Below are 14,384 nucleotides of genomic sequence, written 5' to 3'. Positions count from 1 at the left end.
CATGCAATTGAAATAAAATAGTAGATTTATAGGGAATTTAAAACTCTATTAAAATTATATTATAGTTTTAAAATATTAAATAAAATGGCTCCGTATAAAACAAGTTTGCAAGAAGACCTAAGAAAACGCATTTGCCAATTTAGAAATTCGCATCTGGAAAAGCCAAAAATCTTCACAGTAAAACATTTTCCAGATGAAGGAGCATCGAAAGCGACCATGTATCGTGCTCTAGAACGTGTAGATAAAAATTTAGGCTATCAACGAAAAAAAGGTAGCGGTCCAAAGGCGAAAAAAATGGACAAAAAGCACATAGACCAATTGAAAAAAGCATTTGATCATCATCACGGTGTTTCACAACGTCAAGTAGCTCGAAGATACGATTGTGACCAATCGTATATATCTAAAATTCTTAAAAACAAGACAAATATTAGATATTACAAGAAGAAAAAGACTCCACATCGAAGCGAAAGCCTAATTACTATACTAATTTACTTCACTATTAATTACTATACTAATTTATTTCAATTGCATGATTATGAATAGCATATATATATTGATTTAAATTTTGTCTCATTTTTTAGTCATCAGGTGTTAGCTCGAATCAAACCTTTGTGTCGGCATAGATATCGCAATTTTAGGAATTTTGATTTTGTCTTGGATGACTAATCATATTTCACAAATGCGAATACAACATTGGCTGGCAACGATGGCTTCTATTCTAGCGACGTGTCATCTACAACTAGCGACGTCAAATTCAAAAGAAAGAAGAAGTACGAGGAAAAGGTGCTAGTCTCTTTGATTATATCGCCCAAAGGGACTTCAAAACCAATGTTTTTTGAAAGTGGCCAGGCAATCAACAAACAAGCATACATCGGATGTCTCCGCAAGCGGTTAATACCCTTCATTGATGAATATTATAAAAATGAAGAATACTTGTTCTGGCCAGATTTAGCTAGCTCGAACTATGCAAATGAAGTGGTTTCTTTTCTCGATGTCAATAGCATCAAATACCTACTAAAGGTAAAAAATCCACCCAATGTACCAGAAGCTCTATCGATTAAGGACTTTTGGGGTCATTTAAAACGCTTAGTCTACGAGGATAATTGGCAAGCAACAAGCATTCCTCAACTCCAACGGCGTTTCGTGAATTGTCTCAACAAAATGGATCCGGAAGTGGCAAAACGTTATGCCTCAATGACTTCAGTTTGTCTAGGTCGAATTGCTTTTAATGATGTTATTGAAAACCAATAAATACTTTTTTTTAAATATCATGTAGTTGTTTATAAATTTATTTTAAATTAAATTTGATAGCTATGTAACTATGGCTATAATAACAATTTTAAAGTTGTCTCATTTTTTAGTCATCAGGTGTTATTATTTATAAAATTTAGGCTCACTAAAGTGCTTATCCTTACTGTTGGTGCGATATCGATTTTAAAAACCTGCAATACTCAAATAACTTAAGGACTTTAAGCTCTCTCAAGGTAAGTCTACAATTCTTCAAGAATTCTGGAAGTGTTGGCTGCCAATTATCAATAGATCTGATAGCATAATCATCCTTGGTATTATTCTTTCCCTGAACTGCATTTTCTGCTTGATGTTGCCATCTACTTGTTTACAACACTCTAGAGCACCTGATCCTATGGTAATATGTGACCTTCATCCCTCAACACCAAACAGAGTCCATACCATGGAGATCAATTCGAAGAAAATGAATGTTGGAAACAACTAAAAAATATTGATTTTCTTCAGCAATTGAAGAAGATCAAGAATATAGAACTAGCAGAATCCCAATCAGCTTTTGAAGTATTTGGAATTATTGATGTTCTGAGGAAGTTTGATTCAGTTCTGAAAACCTATTTTAGTTCTGTTCTGGAAGCAGGCTACCATGAAAAAATTGACAAATTCAAAGCATTCTTTTTTCTTTCCAAATGCCAGTATTTCTCCCAAGATCCATGCGGTGTTTCATTATGTTAAAGATGTTATTGACCATTAAATGTCGTCATTTGGCCTGTAAAGTGAACAGTAGTAGGGCCGCACATCAAGATTTCCATCATCAGTGGCAGAGCTTTAAACGAAGCTACAAGCATTTAGAATATGTTAGAAGGCTAACTAGTTGTGTTATTGATTACAATAGCAGGCCTCTCTAATGTTTTAATCTATAGAATTCAGATTTAGAGTTGTCATTTTATTCTAGAAAGTCTTTTAATCATAATCAAATGTAGAAAAAAAAAACAGTTTTCATTATTCATTGAATAGAAAGTTTTTGTTATGCAACCGGTATTGCATCTTAGAAAAGAAAAATGTGAAGATAATCTTTACTATGTCAATAGAAATCAATATCTGACAAAACAGTTTTCTATTATTTTCCAGTATGATTAAAACATATGGGAAAATCTCAATATTTAAATTTTGTAAAAAATACTTTTTTTCTGGTTTCTCTGCTTTGGTCGTTTTTCTAGCTGAGACCAACTCACACGTGTAAACTGGGCTATTTCAACTTACCCATTTTAATCGAAAGCTGCGTTAACTTTATTTTAAACTTTTAAAGTGGCTTTTAATAGTTTTCTCACCATATATTTTCTATTACTCATTTAATTAAAAAGTTGCTGCCAGTCCCTATAGGGTTTATATGTAAAACCGGTTTGTCAACAGACTCTATAATAGTGCTTCATACAAAACGATTTGAAACAAAAGTGTGAAAATCTGACTTTTTTGAACTCTTGAAGCCCTGTAACTTAGCAACCACAAAATGTTTTTATTCAAAATTTGGAACACACAGAGTCTTACCAATGGGTTACAATTAATGGTTACTTATTACCAATGTTTACCAATTTCCATTAAATTGCTAATTATTTTAAGAACTTTATGGTGATTTTTCACTTTAACACGAACAGATTGATAAGCCTATGAACCAAAACTTCAAAGCCAATTTATTTCCGCGGAAGTAATAATTTTATGTCCTGCCTAATAAAGTCTTTCGATCTTTAACTTAGCTATCAGTGTATACAGTCTACTGTGAAAAATGGGGAAGATTCAGTAATGGTGTTGGGGTGTTTTGGTTCAAATAAGTTAGGTGGTATTGTGAAAATAGGTGGAATTCTGGATTAGGTAAGTAACAATACTAGGATGTATCTTCTTAAAATCTCCAATTTCTGTCTTGCCTCAACTAAATCCCTATTGATCAACTACTTCTAAGATTTTATCAATATTTTATTAGTAATAGATCAACTTATTTTAAGAGTATTAATGATAATTTGCTTGTCCAATTACAACCAACTGTGAGAATTTTTACAATAGGTTCTGGTATCCATCCACTATAATTGGAAGCCAAGACTTATATTGAATTTGTACTGGAACATGATATTTTCTTACAAGATGATTACAAACATCCTGTGAAATACAAAACTTTCTATCTTAAATATTCATTCTCAATATTCAATATTTTTTTGATTTGAATGATTTTATTGCATTCAAGGCATCAAGAATAAAGCAGTTTAAACATTTAAATTTTCATTTATGAGGATGAAAATTTAAATGTTTTGGAGGAAAAATTTTAATGTTTTTGAGCTTTGTAAGCATTGAACTTTAAAAGAGCTTATTAAAGATAACTTAATAATTTGAGACAAAGATAAAGGAGCTACATCTTTATCATAGTATTAGTCCTTCATCTTCTCTAAAGCTTTTGGGTTGATATTTTTAGTAGCGGTTTGAATGGCCCATTATGGTATTGACCTACTCATTCTTTCATTTGTTGACGATGAACATTCGATTTTGAAATAGCAAACTTTTCAAGAGGGGCACCGAAATCTATTTTTGTATCAATGACTATTGTGTCTCTAACGCTGAGGTGTATGCAATCAGAAACTTCAGTGAAAGATTTAGTTAGCATTTTTTTGATGCAACTGCGAAATAAGAGTTGGCGATCATTTTCTTTTTTTTTTGATGCGTTGGGTAAAAATTCGTCGCCTTTGGAGATTTTTGCGTTTAAATCATCGTCGCCAATAATTTCCCAACTTCTTCATTCATTAAAATATCACGACTTTATCTAGATGAAGTCTCATGTGCTGCTCTCTGCTAATCCAGACGTTTAGTAGGATCATGGACTTATTTCTCTCTTTGATGCAATATAGTATCTCGACCAAACATGTGGCCAACGGATTGAAGGCCACACCCTTTTCCAGTAACATCGTCAACTTCTTGGAGGTGCAAGTATCTTCTCAAGTTCCACTAAAAGTGAAACTTTTAGTGGAAGTTTTGAACCAACAGCTACACTTTTGTCGAGACCAAACCTAAGAAATTCGTCTTGATGATGTTTTCTTGTGTGTAGAGTTTTCCCCACCCTAGACTTTCCCCACCCTAGACCATTTTTGTATAAATACACAAGTAATACAATGCTACTTCTACACATTCTGAATTGCACGCTTGCTGAAAATCAAAAAATTCTGGCAAAAACTTCCAGATAATAACATTACGTTGCCATAATTGAGTATTCCGCAAATGTTGGCAGTTTTTCTTAAGCTCATTACTTAGCTAAAGAAAATCTTTGAATTCAAAGTTAAAAATTTTTTGACTTGCTAAAAATTATTGCGTTTAAATAAAAAGTTGTTTGCAAATGTACATTTGTACATTGTATTTGTACTATCTTAAGTATAAAAGTTAAATTATTCAAAAAAGTTGTTAAATTAACGAGTGACTTTCTAATCGGTGACTACATTTTTTATTTTTTTATTTCTCGTATATTTTTATTTTTATATTTCTCGTATATTTTTATTACAATTGTACTCTTGCTGACTGATCAACTAATTGCAGCGAGAATTCAAAGTTATTAATACTAATTGGCAAAATGACCGATCTTGGTACTGCGCGGCCCCTAAATGTTTTTCTTTGTAATACGTTCCCTTGTGAAAAAATAATATGTTACTACTAGGGAATGGGAGTTCTGGCTCATTTTCATTTTTTGCATATTTTTCGCATGGTGTGCATTGAGGTTCTAGCTCATATATTTTTGGTGCTGCTAAATTTCAAGCGTGTATTATTTTTTCATTACTTGCGGTGATGTAATGAAAGTTTTTTTTAACAATATTATAAAATTAAATTTAAAAAGGTTATGCTTGAGAATGGAGAGTTTGACCCTAGCAGCAAACCAGAACCAAATATTTACGCATTTTTAGAGTCACCATAAGGTATTGACAATTTTAAGTCGTTCCCTTCATCCAATTTTTTCAAGACGTAAAGACACAAGTGACCACAATAAGAAGTGTCACCAAATTGAACCCTTTCGCTGTTGTATAAGACAGGGCTTTCTAAATATTCAACCAGCTCGACAAGAGGGGGCTGAGCGTAAGAGTCGAAGCTGTATTTTTTATGCCCATCTTTATACCAGCACACCCTATGAAAACCATTTGTGCTCAAATCCCCTGTATTAACAATTCCACATTCTCTTTTCCTAGTCTTTTTTGGAAGCTTATCCCTAACAAAAACACCCCTAAATTTTTTTATTTTGAGCTTTTTAGCTACCTTTATCAGCTGAAAATTCGTTAAAGCCTCGTCAGGCAAAACAATTCCTTCCACTTTGATCATTTTATTTACATTATTGTGTTGTTTTTAATCTGTAATGTCCGTAAGCCAACGTGTGAATTCCGTCTTCTAAAATAATTCTTTTATCATCGCCAGCGCTGAGTGCGACTTTGTTAATTTCTTCAGTGTAGATTTCATGCGAATGGGATTGGATAACCTTCGTTTTCCTGAGCTGTTCTTTTTGCTTTTCAAACAGTTTTTGTAGTCTTCGTAAGTGATTTCTTTTTGGACGACATTTCTCTTGACTCCTTTGCATCTTTTGTGTTCTTTTTCGTGGAGCTTTTAAGAGTATAATTTCAACCGAAGCCCGATAAATTCTTCAATATGCTTTCCTGTGGTTTCGTCTTTAAACATGCCAATGACCTTTTTTTTTGCCGCCAACCTTTAAACCGACGCTTTGAATGGAGGGATGGTTTTTATCAAAATCGCTCGTGTCAAATTTGCTTTCAACGTCATCAGCAATGTCTTTGTAAAAATCGTCCGTTTTGATTTCATAAATGAAAGAGTCTGTATCAGTCATCAGTAGCTTTGCTTTATCAGAGTATTTGTTTTTGATGTAATCGTAGTGGAATTTAAACATTAACGTTTTGCTCAAATCCAAGATGCACATTCCCAAATAAATGGGCTTGTCATAGACCAGCTTTGTTTTTTTCATGTGCACAGCGATCAAGTTTTCATCGAATCTCGTGTATCGTTCGTAATTAGGCTTTTTAGACATTTTTGTAGCTTCTTTTCTTGATGTGACCAGTCTAATGTCAACTCTTTTTTCAATGTTTTCCATGGTTTTTCCAAAGACTGAATTGTTCATCAGTTTGAAAAAGTCCTTTTCAAAGTCGTTGGTGGCAAGAGTTCTTAAATGGGTGTTGAGATCAATAAATTTTTTCAGCCAATCTCTTTCCTCAAATTTGATGCCTCTGTGCACCTTTGAAATTTTCAGTCCCAAACGTTCATACAATTTAAGATTTTCATAATGAATGACGTAATTCTTTTTGTCGTTTAACGAGCTTGTCCACTTTGTCGATAGTCATTCTTTTAGGAGCTAAAGGGTAATCGTTGTGCTCGTCATGAAGACTTTCAGGGTAATCCATATCGACTTCTAGAATGCATGGCATTGATTTCCAATTAGAGTGCTCGTCATCGCTCATTTATTCGAAACCGTGGGTGGGAAGAGGTTTGCTCATAGCCCATCCGTACAAGTTGTTGGCGTCCAAGTACTGAATGAATGTAGACTCTTTATCAGAGTCAAACGAATCACCCATGATTTATTATTCGAAGCTCCAAATCGGTTTGGAATCATGCTGACTCCTCCACGGACTCCTTTTTTGATCATTAACAGCATTTCATTATCGCTTATAAGTTCCAAATTGATTTTTGTCAATTTTAAAGCGGCGTCCATTGCTAATCCGGGAGAGGTGTAATACCAAGCGGGGTCAAGCTTGTAGTGGTTCATGCAAACGTCCCTAAAGTTTTCAAGGACATCTGCGAACATCAGCACGTCAGAGACGTTGTACAAATCGTGGTAATCTCTGAACGTTTCGCAGTGAAATTTGTTCCAAACCGTTTTGGCCGTGTGAATAGTTTTCATCGCTTATTCCTTCACCATTTAATTTAGAGAAGAACGACTCTATTGGAGGCAATTGCGTTTCTGAAAATTTTCCAATCGAGTCCATCCAATCGTAAGGGTAAACGTCTTTTCTGCGCAATAAATCAAACTGCTTTCCGGAATAAAATTTAGCAATGTTTTTACATTGATCTTTAGTCAGATTTTTAGACAAGCTGTCCAAACTGGAAGCCATGAATCTAAAGCTGTCGATAAATCTTAATTCTCGTTTCACTTCAATGACCTTTTCTTCTTTAACAAACTCTCCCACTTTGATTTCTTTTAAAAAGCTGATGTATTTTTCCTCGTTGCTGGGGATGCAGTTTAATTTTCCACCTGATAATTTCTTGATGAACAAGTGGCTGTCATAACCGGATAAATTGTGAAAGGCAACAGGGAAGAATTTTGGAATTTCGTATTTTGTATTGCAATTTCTGTGAGCAGCTCCTCGGTACTTTCCAGTCAAATGGCAGTGATCGCGCACTTTGTCATTATCGAGAACTTCCTCACAAATGTGACACACGGTTGCATCATTAAAATTCTTAATATCTTCACGGGTCATGATTACATATTTTTTTCTTTTAATTATCTCATAAATTTCCTTGATGTCTTTTTCAAGCATTTCCACAAATATTTTGGCGACGTCGTCCGTTTCGCTTGTTGCCGTGAAGGTGACAGGCCTTCCTTTATAAACGCGTTTATAAAGGAAGCTTTGATTTAAATGCTTTGACGAAACCGCGGTTTCGTCAAAGCATTTGATAAAGTAACAGAAAGAGCTCGGAGTGTGCTTTTGGAATTGCTTGGTGTAAGATTGATCAGTATCACAATTATCGTCTGTGCTAAGTGGCTTGATGAAACATTCAAAGTCGGCATACACTACAAAGGGAACTCTCATGGATTTATTGTTATTGGTAAATTGCATTGTTGAATTCTTTTTAGGAAGTTCGATTCGAACCGAGCTGTTGTCTCGACAGATAAGTCCAATGATTGGAAATCACTTCTTCAGAGTTGTATCCCTGCAAGCAATTTCTACAAAAATTTTTTTTGCCATGATGTGCTGATGTGTGTGAGGAAGCAAATCAACTAAAATCGTTGATCAAGCAATAATGAATGGTCTTATCGTTTGAAATGAGCAGCAAATCGATTTTATGCTTTCGATCCAAATATTTTGATATCCTTAAAGTCTGAGGGGATTTGTTTTCGAATCCAAAAACATTGATGCTAATTTCTGGATTGTTTTTCTCAAACTTTTTGATTTGATTGAGCTTGACTGGGAATTCAATTCCTTCCCAATTCAACTCTTTTGACTTTTTGAGCTCTTTATTGATTCTTTCACAGTTTTTATCCTTCATGTTCAGCGCCCTGGTGACACACCATTTAAAGCATTCATTGTCATCAGTGTTAGTCATGTTGATGATTGCCTTTTTGTTCTTCAGAAAATTGTCAAGCTTGATCCATGACGAAGCGCTTAGGGGATTGTAATCAATCATGTCAATGTCCATTCTTAAAATGGCAGACACTCTGCAATTTGAGCCCATCTTATTGTACTTGGTCATACTCTCCAGGATTTTTTCTTTTGCTCTGTCATACAACTCTCCCAAATCCGTAACCTCCAGCACAATTTCAGTGTAGGATGAAAAGGGGACAATTCGAATTGTTTCCTCACCAGTAACGATGCTTACACATTTCATCTCTCACGTCAAAACAATGCGCACTTTTTTATTTCTGTTTTCGCTCATGACTTTCACCGCTCCATTTCTCGTCAAGTCTAAAAAGGCAGAAGCGTCTTGATGATTTCCTTCAGCATCATAAGAAAATTGTTTGACAACGCGGTCCACCACATGATTGGTCAATTTAAACTTTATTTGTGGTTTGCTGAATACAATTGATTTTAGAGAGTTTATTCTTTTTTCGACTCCGTCTCTTGCTTCACTCACTTTTTTCTTCACCGCTTCCGGAATGTATGGATCAATGGATACAAGCACATGGTTAAAACTATTAGCGACCACATTTCTTACAGCCGTCGTCAGCCTTGAAAATAAACCAGGAACCAGCACAGGCAATGAATCAGGAACAAACGCGTCAAGGATATGACGTGGAGCAACGACAGCTCTCGGAGCAGACCTCGGCATAACAACGACAGGCTCGTCAAAAATCATCAATTTGTTTCTCGATGCGTCAATATCTGGTCTCGACGCAGGCACCGGTCTTTGAGCCTTTGGACGTGTACCGATGATAGGCCTCGTGTTTTTTATTGCTTCAATGAGTTCTTTCTTTTTCATCTTTGAATAATTTTTTAATGCTCACTCTTCGGCGATTTCTCGCAATTCTTTGACAGTTTTGCTTTCCATTTTTTATAAGGAAAGATTTTTTTTAAAGCCATTTTTCAATTTTCGCTCTTTGGCGATTAATTTTTTCACTGATTTGCTTTCCATTTTATATATGCCAAGATTTTCTTAAGTCAAATTCAATTTTTCAACTTTTGTCATGTTTAAAAATTTTAAGCGGTTTCAAGCAGCAGGATTGCACATTCTCATTTCTTCCGATTTAAAAATTTCAAGCAATTTTTCAACCCTTAATCTGTTTTTTTTCCTCATCAGCGTCTTCCCACTCACCATTGTCGTCGTCTTCCAACTCTTCAACGCTTTCTTCCCACTGGGCTTTGTCTAAAATACTCAATTTGTTTTCCAAATCTTTCAACTCTTTTTTCAATACCTCCAATTCAGGAAATCTTTTAACCAAGTCTTCTCTAATCATCCCTTCCTCCAATTCTGAAAATTCTGTCAACATCGATAATATTTTATCCTTAAATTCCTCCAATTCCGCATTTCTTTTTTTCAGATTCGTTACGTATTCAACCAGTAATTGAATATCATTCGAAGAAACACGTTCATTACTCATCTCTTAATTTGGGAAGAAATTTATTTAGCTCAAATTCAATTTTTTAAAATATTCTTGTTAAAAAATTCTTTTAATTTTGACTTTTACGGCTGTTTTTTACGATTTTCAAGTTTTTCAGAATTAAAAAATTCAATCTTGATTCCATTGTCCACCATCCCATCTCAACGTTCTAAATATCTCCATCCACGTCCAGTTCCTACAATCGCTTTGTAAAGAGACTTGTATTCGATCACCTCACCCGTTTCAACATTGGTCAGTCTCACAGTTATAGGATCGGTTGGTTTTTTTTCTTTTATTTCATGTACTCTCTTTCTTCCAGCATGTCCCTTTTCTTTTGCTCTTTCCAAAATCACATCTTTACTGATCAAATTATTTTCAATCGCGATCATCATCAACGTCATTTTATCTTTTGCCGATTTTGTGACACCATTTTCATTCAGTAAATTTTTCAAATACGATGTTTTGTATCTCATTTTTAATACGGAAAGATTTTTTTAAATTCAATTCAATTTTTTCAAATTCTCGTCAATATTTATGGATCTAATAAACAGCAGTTATGTTGGTCCCGTCTAAAACAAATTTCAGCATTTTGTCAGAAATAACCAATGCGAATATGGCGGTATTTGCAAGAAAAGGCTAACTCTTTTCCTGCAGACTTGGCAGCCATAATCGTCTCTCTTCCAATTTCGCTTTTTGCAGCATTATTAAGCAAATTCGCTATTGCTTTTGACATGGTTGAAGCTGCTGCTCTTCTTATGAAATTTTTAATCGTGCCCACAGTGCCACCTCCTACAACAACGTTCTTTTTTACATATATTTTCGATTATTTATAATTAACATTTTAAAATAAACAAATTTTTTTAAAATAATTTTATCGATGTACCTCATCAACGATTTATATTGGTCTTTATTTATCTCTCCTTGCCATAACAGCTCGTCGCATATGGACACAGCCTAGTTTCTTGATTTTGTATTTCCAGCATGCCAAGCAGCTACGCTCAAGTCGAGCCTTTGCACGAGCGCATTTGGATCGCTCGGAAAGAAAATCACTCCACGACCTTTTTTCCCCTTTTCAATACGCGTCATTTTTTCCCAAATGGATGCAATAATTTGCCAATATTTTTCGCTTCTGGAGGCTTTTTCAGATGTGAATCAGATCTTATAGCATCACTGTCGATCAGAATTTTTTCATAATTTTGCAAATCTTCACCAGCAACGTCGCTTCATTTTTCAGGACCACTTGTCCCTTCGTACCTTTTTCCGCCAACAATGATATCATTCCCATCCACTTCCATCTCCCTTTTTCCAATATACATTTTATTTCCAATTTTGTTCATTTCGAAATTTCTTCTCTTTTTTAGGTTGTAAACCTCATTATTCAAGTAGTGGGATGAAATATCGCCCAATCCCTGTAAATTGCTTGATTCGAGCACTGGTGGATTTTCAACCTTCATGCTCTTGATCATCTTTTCATTGCTTTCGATGAACGACTTGTAAAGCTTGTTCAAATCAGCCTGAAAATTTGACTCTGAAATGTTGTCATTGAGACTGTCCTGATAAATTCTCTTTCTGCTCTCAATCACTTCTCTCACAATCTTGATGAAAAATATTAATTTTTTTAAAGTATTTTTTAAATATGTTGTTGAACGCTTGAATGGCGTCTTCTCTTCCTTTATTGATCAGCGACTATTTTTTCAGCTCGTCCATGTTGCTCTTTGTTTTTGTCCTTATTTCGTCCATCAAGGATTTAAATTTTTGAAGCTCGCTTAAAATCAATTCATACTCGCCGTCGCTTATTTTTCCATCCATCAACGCTTTTAAAATGTGGCTGCTGATGGTGTTCAATTTTGACTCTGCAAGAACTTTCAATTTCTCATGCTTCTTCGCTTTTAATGCCAGCTTTTTGTTCACTTGGCCTCCGATAATGGATAAAAACCCTACTCCAATGGTAACACCCTCGCACGCAATCGCCGCTGGACTGGCTAAAATGGTGGACAAAATTTTTATTGGTGTTGTTAGTTGAAAAGTATTTAAATATTTTCTCTTTCATCGTTTTATTCCATCGTTCGACGACGCAACTTTTCTCTTCGTTTTCAGTGGAGTATAATTATACGCCTAACACTATCACATGCCTGTTTTAAAATTCTTTTCCTTTATCCACCCACATTTTGGAGCACCTTCTTTCTTCGAAGATTTTACTCAGTGCGTCAGCCACATCAAGACCTGTTTTGCTTTTTAAGGGTGCAATCCATCCATACTTTGAAAACACATCAATCACCATGAGCAAGTATTTTACGCCGTTGTTGAATTTTGAAAACGATTGCATGTCAACTAAATCTGCAGCCCATATTTCATCAATGTCATTCACGATCACCCTTCTTCTTTTGAAATGATGAATCACTGGTCCATCCGTCCATTTCAGATCACTTGTAGGGCATACCCAATCCGAATTTAGCTTTGGCTTTGATCACGGGAGTGATGATTTTTCTCTCGTTGATTTTTTTTTGAGTGGGATTGGGTATGGAATTCATTTCTTCGAGCATCATTTCATCCGCCACATTCCTATTTTGTCTGTCGCTAAAATATTTGTAAGCGAGATCGTGGTGATATGCTGCATTATCCACTCTGTCCACTGGTTTGCTCCAGTCCTGATACATGTCGGTGGAGGTAAGTCTCTTGTCTAAATTTGTGCCAGGCCCTGCAAAGTTCATGCCCGGAATGTGCATTTCTCCTGGGAATTTAACCCACGGAAGCTTTATTTTGCTGGACAGTTTATTGAGCGATTCCACCAAGTCAACTCCTTTTGTTGATGAAACGAATTTGTTCTTGGTCGTTCCGCAAACATCGCAAGTCCCTTTAAGCATATTTCTGTTGTTTCTAGATACTTCGTTCCTCAAGTGAATCGTCTCGGTTTTTCTTTTGCATTTGACGCAGTAAAATTTTAAATTTAGAAAATTTTTTTTAAGATAAAAATGGAAATTACCGATTTTTCATGGAATATTGGGAAGAGCAAACGGAACAATAACAAGCTTTTGTCGAGAAGCATAGGAGGAATCATCGTCGGAAAGTCCTGCTGCGGAAAAACGACTTTGCTGCTGAATTTGCTGCTAAGACCTGAATTATAACCATTTGCAGGTGTTTGGAAAGTCCCTTTTCCAGCCTGAATACAAAATACTCAAATGCTCCTTCGAGAAGAAATTGCCGAAAGAGGTTATTCTTGATTTATTCAAGGTACAAGGTAAAATCGAAAAATTGAATTTAAATCCTGAAATGGTGATTGAGGACCTTTGGAAAAGTTATGATGACAAAGAGGATATAGAGTGTCAATTTTTTAAAAGAGCTGACGACGTTCCCGAACCTGAAGATCTCGATTCATCCAAAAACAATTTGATGGTCTTTGACGATTTGCAATTGACCAAACAAAACAAATGCGAAAAATATTACATGCGAGGAAGGCATTCTAACGTCGACTGCTTCTACCTGGCTCAAAATTATTTCATGCTTCCGCGTCAGACGATTAGAGAAAATGCCAACTTTATTTGCCTCTTTTCGCAGGATTCAAAAAACGTCGACCACATTTATCGAGACCACGTCGCTGTAGACATGAAAAAAGAAGAGTTTAAAATGTTCTGCAAGCACTGCTGGTCTCAACACCACGGATTTGCCGTCATCAACTTGTCCTCCAAAAAAAATAATGAAAAATTTTCAAAAAAATACAATTTAAAAAAATGATGCGTAATAAAAAAAATGCCAGGAATTATAATCGATGTGGATGGAAAATCAAGCGTGATCACAACAGATTTTTTAGATAAAATCGTTTTTGACAAAGGAAAAAGTTATGAAATGGCTTTTCTCGGTCTTGAGAAGTACAATAGCATTCCAAATATCAATAGCAAAAACAATTTTTTCAGATACAGCATGAACAATGGATACAATTGGGAAAACATTGTCATTCCTGATGGAAGTTACGACATTAAAGTCTATTTCAAGCACAATAAAAAACTATACGGTTCAACGTGGAAGTTATGTTGCTGCAAATAAAATTAATTACTCTCCAAGCAACATTCATTCAACATTGGAATCAATCTTAATACTTTAAAATCAACCATTAAACTTGGATCAAACTATTTAGTAGATTTGAACGTGGAGAACAGCATCGCTTCAGTTTTGGGGTTTGCTAAAAGACAGTTGAATTCCAATTCTGAATACGAGTCTGATAATATCGTTAGAATTTCATGCATCAATACCATCAGAATCGTCAACAACGTCATCGGGTTGTCATATATTGATGGAACCCAATTAA

The sequence above is a fragment of the Hydra viridissima genome, unplaced genomic scaffold (assembly GCF_058129835.1).
Source record: "Hydra viridissima isolate aposymbiotic clone 2 unplaced genomic scaffold, HvirCarnegie_v1 scaffold_11, whole genome shotgun sequence".
NCBI classification, from domain to species: domain Eukaryota; kingdom Metazoa; phylum Cnidaria; class Hydrozoa; order Anthoathecata; family Hydridae; genus Hydra; species Hydra viridissima.
Note: the sequence above shows the minus strand (reverse complement) of the source record.